The sequence below is a fragment of the Sebastes umbrosus genome, chromosome 9, assembly GCF_015220745.1.
Source record: "Sebastes umbrosus isolate fSebUmb1 chromosome 9, fSebUmb1.pri, whole genome shotgun sequence".
NCBI lineage: Eukaryota > Metazoa > Chordata > Actinopteri > Perciformes > Sebastidae > Sebastes > Sebastes umbrosus.
The window spans coordinates 24,725,822-24,745,293 of NC_051277.1; the positions used below are offsets into that span (position 1 = coordinate 24,725,822).

General features: G+C 40.8%; 1 protein-coding gene across 8 annotated transcripts in view; it reads left to right on the forward strand.

The window, feature by feature from the left end:
- Positions 1–19,472, forward strand: part of tenm2 (teneurin transmembrane protein 2) — a 246,709-nt gene that overhangs the window by 11,903 nt on the left and 215,334 nt on the right. The gene's annotated exons all lie outside the window — the stretch shown is intronic.

Genomic DNA, 19,472 nt, shown 5'->3' on the forward strand with positions numbered 1-19,472 from the left:
CCGGTGTTTGATAAGTAGCTCTGTTTCTTAGCTTTCACGCTTCTGTCAAGGCTGTTGGCTGTTTGTTTACTGCAGATTTGCAATGACACTCCTTTTACCCTGACTCCACTGCTACGTGTGGCAGAGAGAGAGAGAGAAAGAGAGAGGTCAGGTGATGATTTATGACCGCGATGCTGCATTCCAGCGCAGGATGATTAATCTCTTCTGGGAACACTTCACGAGTACAAGTTTAACCTACCTCGGCCTTGCACATGCATGCACGCACACACGCCGGTGCGCACACGAAAAACACAAACACACGCTCTGCATGCCTGACAAGCAGGACATAAACGCAGGGGCAGAGTGCATGTGGTGCTTTTGTATGCAATTCATGTGCAACTATACCCCCCCCTTACACGCACACACACACACACACTCGCACAACAACACATACACCCATCCTCTCTTTTCGTCTCAGCCTCCCTTGTTCATTCTCTCCTTTTTTCTCTCTCCTCACTGACCTCAGTGGTGCAATGTCTCACATTCACCCCTCTCCTCTTTCGCCTCGTCCATTCATCACAAACAGTCACAGATGCTCACACTCGCACACGGAGAAAGAGAAAGAGAGAGGGAACGGTAGGGAGGGAGGGGAAGAGTGAGAGAGCATGTGTATAAGGCCATTTGGCTCCAGTACTAGTGAGCATAAGGCTATAGGATTAGTGCTGCTAGGTGCTAAAAGCTCCGACGTCTTAATAAGCACAGAGAAAGGAAGGGACTGGCCGTATCAGTGTGACACAGCTGTGTGTCTCCGTGTGTGTGTGCGCACAAGTGTGCGTATTCAGGTGCTCTGCGCAGGTACAAATACTCAGTATTGTCCTGAGCCGGCACATCGAGAGGATAAGTGTAAATACCACAGACTGCATCTGAAGCTCTATTACTTGAGCACACTTCAACGAATCGTTGCACAGTTATACTCATTGAAACACAGAGGGTGGCTGAACACATCTTTATTGTAATGAAGTCATTTATTGTAATGGAGAGCATTTACAGTCAACTGTAGCTTAGATTCCTACGCTTTTGTCATTAAGGCTTCTCTGTCTTCTCATCGAGCCTGCTCTCTCTCTCTCTTTCTCTTTCTCAGTTTGCGTCTCTATCTCTCTGGTGACCAGCTTTAGCCTGTGAACACAGTGACCTTCTCTCTCTCCTGAGAGCGGGGTTTTTATAGGAATGGAATTTGCAATTTTTTAAGGAACATACTGTGGTTGTGCAATTAAAGGTTTTTTAAGCAAGGCCTCATGTCCTCTGGCATATAAAGTATGATTTATCACCGTGCAAAGAAAACAACAAAAGAGAAATGCAGTAACCGCACGACAACATGATTGATAACATGAAATTACAACCAATTATAATGCATTTAAAAGATGGAGAGAAAGTTAAGTAGTTGTTAAATTGAGAGACAATCAACTTGATTTGAGATTTGTGCTTATTATAAGCTTTATAATGAGCATGTCAACACGCCTACATCTCTAGAATGTTTACATGGAGCCTTATGTAGGCTGACTCTGCTGTCATAAAATGTCTTGCTTTGCCAGTACCCATTAAGACAAATGTGTGTATTTATTATACTAAAGTTGGAATCCTTAAGCTTTCAGTCCTGGCTGACTTGGCGACACCTGTGTTTTACTGGTGGTAACAAGTTTGGTGTAATACTACAGGAAACATCGAGCAGCCACTTTGTCAACAGTGTGATGGAGAGCCACTGGTCTGTTTATAGTGCAGCCAAAAAAACGCATATTTTAATATTTAAGAAGTCAAAAATAATGACAACTGCAATCTGATTTCATGCAGCGCATAACGCGAGTAGAAGGAGTTGGTAACGTTGCTGAGGAGTTGGAGGTGTGCAGCCTGTTACTTGCAACTCTTATTCTAAATATTACTCCCTGCAATATTTAAAATCCACTGTCAAATGTGCAGAAAATGTCCGTTATCTTGTTTTGTAGATGCATTTTTGACAAACGATACACTGTGTTTCCTGCAGCTGCAATAAAAAACACCCAGTGTTTCACGAATTGGATGCCTTTAATGTGGCACAGTAGCAGTAACTCAATACAGCTCTGATCAGGCTGTAAGAGAGTGAACAGTAAACAGTTAATATTATAGAGTTAAAGTCAAAATATGAATGTGCCTGTTGGCAACAGAAGTGGCGTTTTGCCCTATAGCTATCCAGATGAGTTAGCAAAAAAACTGTTACCAGCATCAAAATGTCTGGTTGTTGCATGTTCGATTGTCAGAATCGATATTCCATCAGAGGACTCAAGTTCTACAGAATTCCGACAGAATCACGACAGTTTCAGAGCAACCGGCGCCGTGTATGGCTGCAAGCTATTAAACGTGTTGACTACCACTGGACTGAGGACACGATCAAAAATGCTTGTGGTTGTAGTGAAAGGGGAGAAAATTACAGTAAAACAGAAGCATAATTCATGCATGCATAACAACTATATCATTAAGCTCTGAATGTTTACAATAACTATTTGGCCAATGCCAATACCAATGTTTTTGTTGTTGTCTTTTTTGTTTCTGCTGTTATTTTATTCCCCTTTTGTGCCACGGAAACATTTTCATTATAAAAAAAATAACTGAGCCGTTTTAAAGTCATTCAGCATTTTATTACACTGTCTTTGAAAAAGCACAAATTCAATCATACAAATTAATGAAACAACCTTTATTATAACCTTCTTTCAAATGAAAAATATTCTTTCTAATTATAAATAACTGCTTCAAAAGCCTTTTTAGCTGCAATACAACTACCTACTCAATGAGAAGAATGTTTCAGTACTTACACAGCCCTACAAAAACATTTGTTTAATGAAACATAACTTAATGTAATTAAATGTAAAAGCGATTAGAAACATAACACAGTGTTTACCACACATGGACTTTACTTGAGCAGGCCGTCAATATATTAATGGCTGCCCAAGTAAAGCCTATTTGGTGACCCGTTTTATCCTTTTTATTTTCTTATTTGACCGAGAGAACGACGCCATCTGTAATCGATTAGTAGTAGTAGTACTAGTAGCGGTAGAACGCTGCTGGAAAGTGAATGGAGAGCGCAAAATTGATGCAACAAAATAGATAAACATCAGCCACTGCCATCAGCGAATGTCATCTGATTTGCTGATAGGCCAATGGCAGTGAACAAGGCGAATATCGATACCGATGTTCGGCCGATTAATAGGTCCATCCCTACTAGCAAGCCTACAACACAAAATAATACTGACCCTGCCATGCGTGTACAATTCCCTGTAATGACGTATAGTTTTCTGGTTTGTTAATTATAAAAATCTCACCAAATCTCAGACACAGTGGTCTTGTGTCCTTGTCTTTGGCTATTTCTGTTTGATTTATGATTTCAAGACACAAAACTCTGAGTCTATGTTATTATGGTATTTGACGTTCTGTACATGACCACAGATAACGCAGTCGTAAGCATCTAGTGACTTGTATACTCGTAGTTTCTCGCTGGCTTCTCCCCCACCACATACGTGTATATATCTGGCCACTTGCTAATGTATTCTCCACCATTCACTAATAGCACACGGATCTGGAAGTCGGTAACTATTTGTCAAAGTCAATTTGTTTAGTTGGCATTCGCAATCTTTGGTGGTAAATGCCCTATGTCATCATTGTTTACAAACTGTTAAAGCAAAGCTGGATTACATACATGCATTGTTTCCCATGTATCCCTTGCCTGTGTTAAGGAAATCAAATGAGGAAATGGCGGACCCCGCCACTAACAATGAAAACAACTACACCGAGAGGTAATTACAGAGTGTAAATACATTATTAAATTATTCCTCAAAAAATGTCAACCATAAATAGTTAATTTAAAATTGTAATTATTAATAATAATAATAATAATAATAATAATAATAATAATAATAATAAATTAATAATACAAAATGGGGGTTTGATATGAGAATCTTTAAACTGTAAATTTTTTCAAATTAATTTCAGAGCCTTATTCATAATCAATCCCTGATGCTAAATCACATGCAGTCATTAATGCACTAAAAGCTGCACATCACATTCACATACAGTAACAGAGCAAACTTCTTCTCCATACATCTATCCGTACTGCTACTAACTGCAATTAAATGGGCAGCATCTTGTACTAGATTGCAACCTATTTCATTAACTAATGACTATCCTTATCATTATGCCTATAGTCCCAGGCATTTAAACATACATTTAATCAGCTCTTCTATAATGGCACCGATAGTACTGAACACGTTACGCCTCGGCTACATACATACTCTTCATACTGGGGACTTTTGCATTTGCCCTGCTCAATATAAAATGACTTTCAGATTACATAGATTAGTCAATAGATTAACTGAACTGCATAATAAGCCTGTAATACATTGACATGTCAGTGGAAGATGAATACCACTTGGCAAAAGAACGTCTCGTAAGTCATATCTAACTTAAACATACACGCACAAATGCTCGTGTGCAAGTAGGGGTCTTAATCCTTTATCTAGCACCAGCTCAATTTACAACATAGGCGGTGTCTATACTCACATGTGAGGACTGGGGAGAGCAAAAGAGTACTGTATGATGGAGAGAGAATGAGAGGGAGAGTAATGTAATCCTTTGTGAAAGTGCTATCATATCACCCAACCCCACTCAATCTCCTCACCAGCTACAGAATAGATGAGTGTCCTGGATGATTCTAATCTCATCACACACACATGTAGACACACTCGCACAAGCCCATGCAGAGAATGACTTGTCCACACCATTCATATTTGATGTTCACAAAGAGGCGGTGAATAGTAATAATACGAGCGGATGTTGTTGTTGTGATTGTGCTTGAACATGCCCTCTGAGACATTTGTGTGTGTGTTTGAATGTGTCTTCTCGCTTGCGAGTACGGTGTGTGTGAATGTGTAGGAGTTACATTTATAACGTCTGGTCAGGACATCCGTACTTAAAGGCTAATTCCTCAGCTTTTAATTGCGACCGGGTGTCGCGTCGCCTTAAGGTTTCTTTTTGTTTGTGTCGTGTCCCGAGTCTGACGGGCACCCGGTGTGATGTTACGTCGTGGATAATAAGGGCATGCCACATCACTGTGTGTGTGTGTGTGTGTGTGTGTGTGTGTGTGTGTGTGTGTGTGTGTGTGTGTGTTTGTGTAGTCAGAGTGGTCTAGACTCCAGACGGCTTCTAGTCCACTCCACTGTCTTCTTAACGCCGCTATCACTCCACATTGATTTAAGAATATGTCTGTAATCGAGGAGAGAGGCCTGATAAGGACTGGAGGATGGGTTCTGGAGACGACGTGTTTGAGTCGTACTGTGAACTTATCTGGCTCTTTCAAGTTTGAATTGTTCCTTTTGAAGCACGTTGTGTTTGATGTTCACATTCACAGAGATTTACCTCTGCTTGATTAAAGGTTTATTCCCACTTTTGTAGCCATACTTGAGACACCATGCTTATTCAATTAATGTGTGTTTAAGGCGACTTAACTGATCAAGGATCCTTAGGGACACCTATTGGACAAAAAACATGAAATATACTGATTTACTGCTATACTCATTTTACATTTGTGCAAGAGGTTGCATATCCCACCCGCTGTTATCTGCTCATAATGTGCGTTAATAGTCGTTATACGCCTCATACATGTGGGTCAGTAGGGACCTGCTGCACCTACTACATTATGAAAGCAAAACTTGAAACCAACACATTCTAACATGTAAAACTGAATGAAACGTGAAACTTGTTTAGGTTTAGGCGATAAAACCACTTAGTTAAGTTTAAGGAAAAACATTGTGTTTTGGCCAGTGGGCTACCCCCGGTTCTGAGAAATGAAGCCAATGTGGAAGTGCCTTAAACTTTCATTCATTCTAATAGCCAGCAGGGGGCGACTCCTCTGGTTGCAAAAAGAAGTCTCATTGTATAGAAGTCTATGAGAAAATGACCCTACTTCTCACTTGATTTATTACCTCACTAAACATTGTAAACATGATTTTATGGTCTCAATCGCTAGTTTCAAGTCTTCTTCAATACAGCATGATGTTCATTTAGTAAGTTATGGTCCCATATAGAGTAAAATAGACCATAATGCTGTCGGGCGTGGCTACCTTGTGATTAACAGGTCGCTACCACGGCGTTGATCGGTCTGGGTGTTGTCTATGTTTTTGTGTTTTCAGTTCATGAAAGTTAATTACAACATTCTTGGTCGCCTGAAAATGTCTTATTCGGAGTTCAGTTGTACTTAACTCCACCCTCTAGAGTCACTTCTGGTTGCAAAAAACTTAGATGGCCACGGCTAAATACCAAGATGGCGACAGCCAAAACGCTGAACTTGTGGTTTCAAAATGGCAGTCCACAGACCAATGAGTGACGTCACAGTAACATCCACTTCTTATATACAGTCTATGGTTTTGGCTTACAATAACTACATTTGAAAATTAAAAGTGAAATTTAAGATTAACAACTACATGTTGTTAGTTTCACACCTCCACCCATTATGGAGTTTCACACCCTCTGTGCTACAGCGACTGACTTCCACTTTTGCTCCTGTCATAATTACTACAATTACTAGAGCTTACAGTCGTCTTCTTTTATTCCTTCTTTTGGTGATCAACCATGTGAATAGATGATAAAAACCTACTGGTGGGTGTAGCAGGCCCCTACTGACCCACATCTATGAGGCTAATAACCACTGATAATAATAATAACCAGATAACAGCCTAATCGGCTGCACCCACAGTGTTTTAAATTTCAAAAGTAAATATAAAATGCTATTATTTTTCTATTTTATACGGTCAAACAGTGACTGATTAGGCAATCGGCCACAACAGCTGGAATAATTATGTTGTTAACTTGTTACAGTGTCAGTTGATTATGCTATTTGACTTGAGAGTCAGCCATGTTGCAGCCAAATTAGGTGCTTAATAAACAATTATTAGTCCTGCTGCTACCTGCAAGACGGGAGTTGATAGCTTTTCTTTTTCCTCAAGTAATTTAGGATCTGGAGTGAAGTGAACACTGGGTGATGTGACACCTCTAATATAATCAAATCCTCCATGTTTTTTTTTTGTTTATTCGAACACATTTGGATGCATGAAGTCACATTACACAATTAACTCTTTGCTGTGATAAAGAGCAAAATTGGTTTGCAACCAGAAATGATTAAATTTTCCTCTGCATGGTTTCTAACTAATACGGGGTTTGAAAAATTAAATTCCACAGCTTTAACCTTCCCATGTTTACTAGCTTGCTTTTACTACAGGGCTGCTGAATTTAGACAAAAGGAACACGCCTCTTGGCTGTCATAAAATTCTGAATTTTATCATTGATCATCATACATCTTTTACAAAAATACTAAACCCTTATTATAATACCAAACATGCTTGATTGTGCCAGGATTGTCAAAATGAGAAAAAAGACTGTGTCCTACCTTTTATGTGCTGAGACAGCACAACTCAGTGATTAGACTCTAAATTGTAAATTTCCCAAAAACTGAAATCACTTGATCATCTGGTGTAAGGTCAGCATAAGATATGTGAAAAGGCTTTAGTGCAATTTTGGTAGTAAAATTAGGACTTTGCCTCTAACTACTCAGACTTGTCTTAGAGCAAACACTCGCATCCTGTGTTATTTTCATGGATTTAGTTTCATGGATTTTCATGGATTTAGTTTGTGAAGGCGCACCGACATAATCATTTAAACTGCCTTCGTGTTTATTATGTCTGCTGGTATTTCATTTTCCTCCGCGTGGATTTTATAGCCCGGAAAGGAGCTAAATCCAGTGAGAGTTTGAAGCAGAATGGGAATAGTGATTAAATCAGGGGCACAGGAGCATAGATTGGGGGATCCTGTGGACTCACTGGACAAAGCAGATCATGCAGTGCATCTGAGATCTCAAGGACGTTATGTGTCTGAGACTGAAATGATTACAAATCTGATAACGGCACAACAGAAAGCATCAATATTAGTATTAAAGAGGACCTAATATGCTTATTTTTCAGGTGCATATTGTATTTGGGGTTTCTACTAGAACATCAAAAAACACTTTATATTTCCCATACCGGCTGGGCTGCAGCACCTCTTTTCATCCTCTGTCTGAAACGCTCAGTTTGAGCTCCTGCCCCGCCCTCCCAAAAAGTCCAGTCTGCTTTGATTGGTCAGCTGGCCCTCTCTGTTGTGATTGGTCAACCGAACCAAATTCTTCGGACTCTGCTCCAGCTCCTCTTTAACTAGCTTTGTTTGAGGGCGCACCAAACAAGCCGCTAGGCAGGCATTATGCAAATGTGTTACTTGGTGACATCACCATGTTACGGAAGAAAAGGCGGGACTTCCAGCAAGGCGTTTCAGGCAGTTCAGGCACAGTGTTTCTGTGGGGGAGAGTAACTCCCTTTGGGGTGGGCTTTGTAGCTTTGCAGGCCTTTAACATTGTTGTAAAATAAATCCCAACAGGGCGATGCGGCACAACAATGACCCGCTAGCTGTACATTATACCGCTTCTTACTTACTTAAAAAATCAATAATTCAAAATGCTATAAAGAAATAACAGACCGTAGAACGCTGTGATTGACCAATCATAATTGAGTATTCATCAAAGCCGTGTAATAAATATATATAAGACAACAAGAAAAGGGAAAAAGCGCAAAAGCACAATGGGTCCTCTTTAAGAAAATGATATTTCTGCCTTTTATAATTGAAATAAGCACCTTGTTTGTGTTAAACATCAATTTCTACAAAATATTTGTGTCAAATTTGTACCAATATGATGTTGTGTTACACATTCTGATGTGATCTCTGTAGCACACCCAGGTACTGTCAGTTAGATGATGTCAAAAGCCGTTAACATCAACCTCACTCACCACTTGATTCCTAGATCAGCTCTGACAAAATGCTTTATTTCCTGTCTTGCACAAATCTGTGACTGAAGTTTTGAGGGTAAAGCTTTGAAATCCGGCATACTGATACATCGGTAACATTTTCATTGTTATGAACAACATTACATTCGTCTCCTGAGTTTTCATTGACCAGACACTTCAATATGTTTGGCACATATAATAGCTATTGTATGGGGGAGAAGAAGAAGAAGAAATGAAAATGAAACTAAAATATATGAATATAGAGAATAAGGTACCGTCAGCGTTCTTGTGGATGTTGTTGCTGATGAGTTTCACTCTATATGATGAACTGTGTTGTATCTGTAAATTCCATCCCTCATAAAAACACGTAAAAATGTGAATACTAAACAATAATAATTGTAAAAATAGAAGAAAGAATCAGCAAAAACAATAATTTGACTTTGTTGAAGACGTGTTTTTGTTCCACAGCGAGGATTACGGCAGGGCTTTTAAACTGTTAGATTCCCGCTGCTTTTTAATATCTTGTGTGATCTATTTGTGTCCTAAGCTGCTAATAGCTAGAGGGAATCAGGGGAACACAGCAGGGGTGGTGCTCGCATAATGGATTGGTTATTTTATGTTTCTCCCCCCAAAAAGACATTGGGAATTTTGTCTTTCCCTCCTTCCTATATTCATCACTTTGTCTCAGTTCTGTTTTACTAGAAAACAGAGGCTTGTTTTGGAGTAGCAGCACGCCTAGCAGTTATTTAGAGGCATGTGCTGTGCCTGTGTTACAGCTCAAGCTAAGACACAACATAAAATACGTGGTAGGGACTGAAATCCAGTGTGGGGTGGAATTTCAGGACCCAGCACTCACCATCGGCAAGAGGATATCACACCGGGCGAGCTGAACTTGAGGAACGCCAGCCCAGTGGGCGAGAGGGATTTTTTTGAGAGCAGTGAAACCGCATTCTCCATTTCACAGTCGCAGCGCTGGCACGGCTGTGATAACAATGCGCCCTAAACCCGACGACTTATGTTCTTATTTCCTCTCTGTGTGCCCCTACAGTTGCCTGACGAATATCCTGAGAAAAAAAAAGTAATTGCTAACAATGCACGTGCACACATCCCTTTTCCCTTTCGCCTCTTCGTCTTTTTTGGTGTGGCAAAGCAGAGCTGCAGCTGATGTGCATAATCGCGCGTTTAGAGGCGGTTGAGAGAGAGAGAGAGAGCTATTTTCAAAACCTCTTCCTGACAACTCAGAACGATTTTGGAAGTTTTCAGGACAATCAGCTTGCTAATTCCGCATTAATTGGTGATAAACTATGAAAAGCCCAAACAAGTTAATGGCTGTTTTCCGGAGGATGGGTAAGAGGGGTGCGAAATAGGTTTTTTCCTCATGCAGTTCTGCATGACAAGAGAAGGAAACTGTGGCGTGCAATTACAACATTGTTGATCTTCTATAGGGATCATATAATTCTCCGTAACAAATCCAGAAGGCTGTAATGTGGGGCGGTGTTACATAAATGTTTCAGAATCGCGGTGCTTGTTATGAGCTGGATCAATCCTCAGTGGACCAATTTTCCCGGGCCTTATAATGGCATCTCTAATGCTCCAGTCTACATGAAAATAAACAAGTCTGTAAAAAGGAATATTAAATGCACTGTATTACTGCTTCTTCCCAAAGAAACAAATTGATCCTTTTATGACATTCAATCTATAAAGCCGGGCGGCAGCTATTTACGGCAGTTACCATAAACAAACTGGGTTTTATCGCCTTACGTGTCGGCATTGTGGATGGATAAACTGATCCGATTGGCTGCACCTGGTCTGAGTGCAGGTAAGAGATTTGTCTGCATGCGTGTGTGTGTGTGTGAGAGAGAGATTGTGTGTGTGATCTCCGGCGTAGCTGTGAAGTGTGGCTGATTCCCTGATCCAGCAGGTTAAGGAGGGCTTTGGCTCCGTGCCGATGACCCATCTGGACTGTTTACCTGGACCACATCTCCGCCGCCGCTACTCAACTCAGACCTTCGGAGTTAGAGCCGTCACAAAATTGTAATGGTCATTGACCCGATATACCTTTTAAGATTTTGTGAGACTCAATCTGTGTGTGTGTGTGTGTGTGTAATCCTGTGGCAGATGTGGTTCTCCCCTCAGTCATATCAACAACACACACAGATAAAGAACACAGACGGATAGCTCAAATTATTTTTCCATATTTTTCTATACCGCTAGAACGCTGATCCTTTTCAATCTGTCGCTGGTGACTTTAGCTCCAGTCCAAATATTGCATCTCCTCTGTTGTTGTCATGCCCATCTTATCCCAGAGCTCAAGCTGGATGTGACCTCCTACACACACACTACGAGAGCCAAAGAGGATCAGCGCTCAGATCCACTCAGATTACCACCTTCTCTGTCGCTCTCTCTCTCTCTCCCTCTCTCCGTCTCTCCTGTCCACCTTGCGAAGAATGGCTACTCCATCCAGAAGTTCCATTTGGACAAGGACAAACAGTACAACAGGCACACACACCGCTGCAGGGCCGGGTAACATTTGAGGGGCAGGATAATGTCAGCTGGCCAAGGCCTTGGTGGCTCCCAGTCATCCGTGGCTGCCAACTTCACTGACATCAGCTCCACTCCACAGTAATAGGACAAAGGCGGCCTGCCTTTTTTTTTTACAGCTTTTAATAGGACACCTCGTCGTCTGTGAGTGTGAGTGAATCAGAGAGAGAGAAGAGGAGGAGCGTGGTGAGCATCAATGGGTCTTTGTGTCTTTTTTTTGTGACTTGAAGGGAAACACCAGCAGGTAGGGGGACAGTGGGAGTATAAGGGCTTCATAGATGACAGCAACCTGGTGCTCTCCTAGTTGTTGGGCTGGGGCAACACATTGCACTACAGTATTTTTAAGCAGTCAATATTAATATTTATCACAATGTAAATTAAGTCGTTAATTCTGCTGAGCACAAGATTCCCCTAAAGGTTCTCTATACGATATCCAGAGCATTAATATAGCAGTGAACAGCTATTTGCTAGATATGGAGGAGTAATGTCTACCTGAGCAGAGAATGAAGTCGCTCTCCCTTAACACCATTAGCTGCAAGCCGCTGGCTCAGTCGTAGCCATGTTGAGAGCCGTGCGAAGGCAATAGAAATGCTCTCTCTAAATCTCGCATTTAGCACTTTTAAAGGGAGATCCCACCTATTTCGTAGTTTGTTTACAAGTCTTGGGGAGTACTAATGAATTATATGAAAAAAAACTTGTATAAAGCAGGGTCAATATGGGGTTGTGGAGTAAGAAAGAAGTGAGCTTACCAGATCTCTGTAGCCCACCGCTTTGTCTGCTTGAGGCTTACAACTCGAGGCTACATTAGCCACTACTAGTGTAACACACCCAAATCTCGCGCGTTGCAATGTGGGTAATGTAGTCAACAGGTTTTGACGACAAAGAAGAATGCATGGAATACAAAAAGGGTGTAGCCCAGTTAAAATTATGCATACATAAATAGTTGTCTGTGATAAATAAATAAATAAATAAGGTTTATTAAAAAGCATGGTTAAAATACATCATTTTCATTGTGTGTTAAAATGCTGAGGTCATGGGTTAAAAAATGTTAAGATGCATATTGCATATGCATGCATGTATTTTTATTCCACTTTGATGAAGCTTTTAATTTGATAGAGTGGTATCTTTATGTGTATCTATTTGCTTGTTGATTGGCTGGCATGCGTGTGCATGCAGAGAGGGCATGAGAGAGCGAGAGAGGTTGAGAGTTAACGAGGTGATGCGCCCGTTTTGAGGTGGAATTCCAAAGTTTGCAAAACAAGTTTGTATTAAACAGGTCTGAGTTTGTCAACTAGAGAATCTCCAAGAGGACATGCTTTTCACAGTGACAGAGTTACAGAGAATTTCTACCCGAAGTTTGCTCTGCTGTAACCTGTATGAGGCCGCTCGTTAACCAAGTGAGTGGTGAATTAGCAAGGTGAACAGACTGCTGCTTTTAGCTAACCCAGCTAACACACGTAGCTTCGTCTGGACTGTTTCCGACCTGGAAGCTAGAGACAACACCCAGATAGCGCTCTGAGCCATCCGGGATGCTCAGAGTTCCTCTTGCAATGCTGGATAACTACCAAACTCCGTGATTATGCCCACGTGCTGCCCTCCTGCTCATGGACACATGGCTATGGATTGGTAACATCTAAGGAGAACCACAGAACTACAAGAAAGGTACCCACCACCCTGCTTTATTTTGTTTATGCTCCTGCTGGAGTGAAGTGACCTCTTAAGTTTTTGGTCCCAACGATCACAAGCAGCGAACCAGGCCTGCAACGATTTGATTTGATATTTTGCCAGCTTAGTATGTGAATATTGCTGTGTGCACAGTGTTATTGCTGTTAAGTGGAACTTTGTTTAACACTTTGTTTAAGAAACAAAAGTAAAAACACTTAAGGTTTAAGTTAATATTGTTTTATTTATTTTTTATTACAATTAAAGTAAGAAATTACTTATTTCTATTTTAAAACGGTTTCTAGGTGTGTTTATTATTTCAGAGGTTTTGGGGTATATAGCCTGCATAGACTGTGGTGCTTATACATTGTGTTAAAGGGTTAGTACACTCAATTATTTCTATAGTGACCCAAGATAAATAACATTAAGTAAATCAGAGTTACCCTACAGAAGTTAATAGGGGAAAAGAACTCAGGGCCCCATCTACATACATAGAGGGTAGACGGGCTACAAGAGTATCTATGGTTCTGCTGTAACGACTCTGATATTCTTTTAAAACTTCCCATGATGAGTCCAACAATTTTATACAGTAGAAGTCCAATGCTAAATTGGTGCAGTGCTCTTTTAAGCTTAAAATTCCCTAATATAATATTCAGAACCTGAAAAATGGGCAATAATTTTGTGGGCTGCAAACAGAATATCTATTCAAATAAACAAATCATACAAAAACAAACTCAAATCTTAAATCCTGTCAGTCTAAATCCTGATAATCCTTATAAACTGTAAGTATATAATCCTTATAATGTTGGAATGGTTAATCTTTGGGAGCATATCTAGGGTCAGTTACATTCAGCTGTTAAAATCAGTCATTTTCAACAATACCCGTCTCTTAGGCCTTTTAGACAGAACGCGGCACCACTGCGCGAAGGAAAACCTATTATTTCTAATGGCTTGCGTGGCGCAACAACGGCTTGTTCAAACTGGTCAAACTTTGGGCGCAGCACACCGGAACCCAGCGGCAAGCGCAGCGCAAACATGTCCAAATAACTGTCCAATTTCTGACACGAGAGAAACAGCACATGGCGTGTTTAGCTAACTCAACCAACCCTGCTTTGCCTATTTTGGGAAGGGGACGCCGTCCATTCCTAAAAGTCTGCCATATAATTGGTCAGAAACAGCTTCTCTGTGTTGAGATTGGATTATCCGTACATTCTCAAGCAGTATAGCTTATCGACTGCACATTGAAGTATGTGTTCATATGTTATATTTACATCTTTACATCTTGTTCCCTACAGCGTGCAAACATGTTCCTCTCTTTTTTCCCTGTTCTACCCTCCAGGTATTTCCTGCTGTCACTACAGACCTCTCTCCTTTAACATCATACCCCCGCCATCCCACACACACATGCATATATACATTCACACTTATCTCAAAACAGCACGCTTTCACTGACCAAAAATACACTACGATTTGAGTAGCATCGCGAACGGCTACGCGGTATATCGGAATTTGACATTTGGCTTGAACTGTGATGCCGAGGCGCTGCATTTGAAAATCCCAGTGATAGACGCATGTACAGACACTAAAATTCGCACTGCGCTCAACTGGCCGTTGTTACTTTACTCCCAGTCATCCTCCCACACACACACACACACACACGCACACACACACACACAGCAGGGCAGCCAGCCTCTTGACACCGTTCCATTTAGCCCACACTCCTGCCGGAGGACTCAGCTAATAACTCACATAGCCTGAATACAGCCATAGCGTGAAACAATTACTTTGAAGAAGAAGCAGAGGAATCAGGGGAAATGCGAGAAAGCGCAACCTTGAGAGGGGATAACATTTTTTTAACATCAGCCAAAACCCCTGTGCTGAGAGTGATGCGGCGAAAAATAAATAAATCATCAGAGTTTGTTAATGAGTCTCTCAACTGAACTGAAGTTGCATTACAGCACACACTCATTACTATTCAAGGCCTTTCTCTCGCTCTCTGCAGGCCAGCAAAACAGGCTGGAAAAGAAAAACAGGAGAAAAAGAAACACCCCCAATGTGTCAGAAATCGAACTGCTCTCCCTGTAGAACTAAATTACCTGAAGCGACTGGCTACGTTTAATATATTTAATATATATTGCCCATCAAACACGTAATTTGCTTATATGGGTTATACAACGTAACAAGACAGTAGCTATTGATTGAAAATTAGCACTGCAGCAAAGAGCGGCGTCCCTCTGCTCAGTGGATATTAGACTGATAGAAGAGATATTTGGCATTGAATGAAGAGAGATTACGTGATGGCTCATCGGTGGGATTCCATGTAGGTTTCCTTACTGTCCATTATTTCTCTTCTGCAGTCCAAAGACGTGCCAATTAATGTGGATTCTTCTAAACTCCCCCATGGATTTGAATTGAAATGGTCTGTCTATAAAACAGTCAGTCTCCCTGTGTCCTCAGTGTATGATGGGATATATAGGTCCTGATCTCCTGTGACTTTCCAAAGTGGGTAGACTAAAGGCTGGCCCACACTAAAAGATTTTTCAGATCTTAACAGATATTGAAAATGTGAGAGACCCCACATGTTATGATAAATTCAACAGTTTGGTTCCTATAATGTGTGGAGAGCAAGGATTTGGCCAAAACAGAACACCACACTCTAACAGATTCATGAATAACAAGAGTCCCGACATGAATTAATGTAAATCTTGCAAAATATCTCTCGGTCAAACGTGACGTTGGTGTAAACAAACATGGCGAACGACGGGCAGGAAGTATTAGCGATGTTAGTTTTTGCACTACTTTGTACTGAAAATTCACGAAGAAAAAAAAATATGGATGAATTCATGGAGACACGTTAAATAAATACTTGTGTTGTTGACACAAATCAACATGTTGGTTTTCCATTTCTGAGGTCTATCTTATTACTACTTCATGCTTTGTGTTTGCATTAGCCGCGGCCGCCATGACTGCGGTTGCTGTCCTTCCTTCTTCAGTCAGCTTGGTTCCCAATTGGCTATTGTTTTTTCCCACTTGACTGCGTCATCAGCTGTCCTCTGGGTTCCCCACACACAACAGGATATCCGATCGTAAATATGTCCAATATGAACATGTTTAATATATGCGAAATCGGTGTGTGCAGGATGGACTTCCAAGCAGATCGGGGGATGGGAAAAACACTCACGTACCTCACACCACAGGAATATCTGGAAAGATAATCTTTAGTACCATTAAAAAATCGGGGCTTTGCTGACCATTGTTGGTCGGCTTGATTCTCGTGCATTGTGTATGCTAAGAAACCGTCTTTGAAAAGGATCTTTATTTGTTCGTTGGTGTGTGTGGTTTGTATCCCCTGTAGATGATACATTTACAGAATATGAATTCACATAGATATATTCCAGTGCTGTAATCAGAAACAATAGACATCTAAAATATCAATATCATCACACCTTCAGAATCAAAGATATTTTTACTGATATGTCGGTATAGTGTATAGAATTGATTTGCATACATATGTATAGTCCACATTGCAATGCAGCTGCAGTACAATGAGAATAAAGGCTTTAAAGATTAATTTTTCTTGACTGAAAATTGGCTTTCTTGCTCATATAAGGCTAATGTCATCAATACTGCTATTGGCATTAGCCCTCTCTGGCTTCACATATAATCCCGTTGAATATAATCAACCCAGGCACGTTTTCTGAAGTATGTCAAAAGGCTTCCTGGGAAATATAGGAAATCACTAACTGGTGCAGAACTAGATTGAGGATATATATGAGAAAAAGGGATACAACAGAAAGGCAAATTTCTACATTTAATCACAAAATAGCTTGTTGAATACTGAACAGTAGTTGTCGTTAAGTGATATTATTATTATTATTAAAAGACATTTGGATCAACCTGGGAGTATCAGTGGGTTCCAAGCCTGTATTATGAACTTCAGCGGTGGGCCTACTCCTTTGCTTGCACTTTTTAATCACAGACCGTAATGGTGTGCGAGAGAGTCAGTTTAAATGTCTCCCGAAGTGTGAGAGGCATTTGCAAATATTTGTGACCCAGAAATTATGGGAATTACACGTTCACAGAAAGATACACACTGGGGAAAAAAGTGTTTGTGTTCTCATCAGTGTAATGGAACTTAAAGAGTCTGAAAACGTGTGATGTTTCTCTATAACATTAAATATTAATGACTTAATAAGCAGCAATCAAGGTTAAAGTTAATATGAAAAAACACATTGTTAGGTATTATTTATTAATAGTCCAACAGCTAATCTCAGCTATCCCGCTACATTAGGTCAACTGTGATCAGATTTAGATAATTCTTATGCCTCCACGCCGGCGACAGCCGTGGCCAGAGGCATCATGTTTTCGGGTTGTCCGTCCGTGAACACGATATCTCAGGAACGCCTGGAGGGAATTCCTTCAAATTTGGCACAAACGTCCTTGGACTCAAGGATGAACTGATTCGATTTTGGTGGTCAAAGGTCAATGTCAATGTGACCTCGCAAAACACGTTCTTGGCCAGAACTCACAAATTCATATGCTAATAGAGTGCTCTAGGGATGATGTATTTTTATAGGCCAGTCAGGAAGGTAGCATCGCCCTGGTTCCCTCGACAAAAACCCAATGGGATTTTTCCACTGGGTTTTAGATTATTGCAGAAAATAAGCTCTGTGGCAAACACACATTTATGAGACTTACACGTTTTGTTCTCTAAAATAATCTCCACAAATGAACCACTTTTATGATTTTTGAAGTGTAAATGCAATCGCCATAAGTAAAAAGCTAACATTAGACTATAAACAAACTACAGAACAGTCGCATGACCTCGAGTATACACAACGAGGATGTATAGGCGGACGAGCCGGCGTGATGACGTTTTGTAATCTCATTTAGCCACTTGTTAGCAACCGCCTTTTTTAAGACACATAAAGGCTTCAAAATTCTCAAGTGGGATATTTTCTGATGTATTTTATGTTGTAGGACAAAACGTTAAAATCTCTTAAGCTTGTGTTAACCACAGACCTTATTTCAGTCATCTAGTTTTTGCTATCGGATTGGTGCATGGAAATAAGTGTCATCAAATTTTTCCTATTGAACCCCGCCCACTTCAAACCAGTGAGAGGAACTCATAAAAAAAAAACACAAATCTAGAAAACGCTCAATTAAAACAACCCAAACGGTTCGAACCGTCTTCATGTACTGTAGGAGCACAGTACAGATGGTAAGAAGCTTATTGAGGGAATAGGTTTTCAGGGCCTTTAACATAATGGAAATGGAACAAAAGTCTTGGTAAGATATGAGGTGTCTGATTTGTGAAAGATATTATCTGAAGATTAGTTTCATTTCAGATTTTAATAAAGCAGTGGATGGAACCAAAGATTGTACAGGTAGTACAAAAATACCACGGTAATCATGTCAGAGGCTTTGTGCAAAAGTGACTCAGGGATATAACAGCATTGATTAGAGGTAAAAAACCTACTCAGCTGCGCGGCTGCACGGTGATGTGTGTAAAGATTTATGTGTGTGTGTATGTATGCATGTGTCTTGGGGGGGGGGGGCGAGATTCCTCTGCGGTTGCCTGTGGTTGAGTGGAGAGAGCTCATTTGAGAAGACGCGATTTGAGGAGCGATCGGGGAATTCCTCCAACATCATGCTCCTATAAATCATCTCTTTAATCAGCCTGAAACTCCCTCTCAGCTGCACAGCTGACAAACACACATACACAGACACACTATGTTACAATGCAAGGAAAAAAAAAAAAAAAGCCCAGCGCTGCGGGCTGACAGAGCGTGACGGCGTCACATAGCGGGGTAAACGAAGAGCCAAGCAAAGATAAAGGTAGAGTGACTGAATGAAGGGAACGTTAAGGGAGACGTAGTTCACCCGGGTTGGCAGAGTTGGTGCCGAGCCGAGCCGTGCCAGGCTGGTAATTGGATCGGAGAGTCTTTGGGGAGGAAGTTAGACACGGGGGGGGCGGCGGGAGATGAGGCGACTAGATTGCTAAAATCCCTGTCTACTGAGCCTATCAGCCTTGAGGAGCTATCTATGGACTATATTACACTTATTTATTGATATAATTCAACATAGAGCCTAAACAAGACCCAAACCTAATCACCACCTAACCTACATCCTCTTGCGGCTCTTCCATTTAAATATATAAGGCCTTTGCTGTGCGGCGTTTTTAATCTGATATACATAGAAATGAAATGTCTTGTACACTATAGCGGAATCTATATTAATAACATCACTCTCGTTGATGTTCGGCCTGAATGAGAGAGACGGAGGGAGATGGGAAGAGATAGAGTCGTCTGATATTTGTATTACAGTAATACCTTGGCTTAATGGATGTCTGCTTTGGAATAAGGCTGTTCTCAGTCCAATTGAGATTGTGTTGCGTTGGGA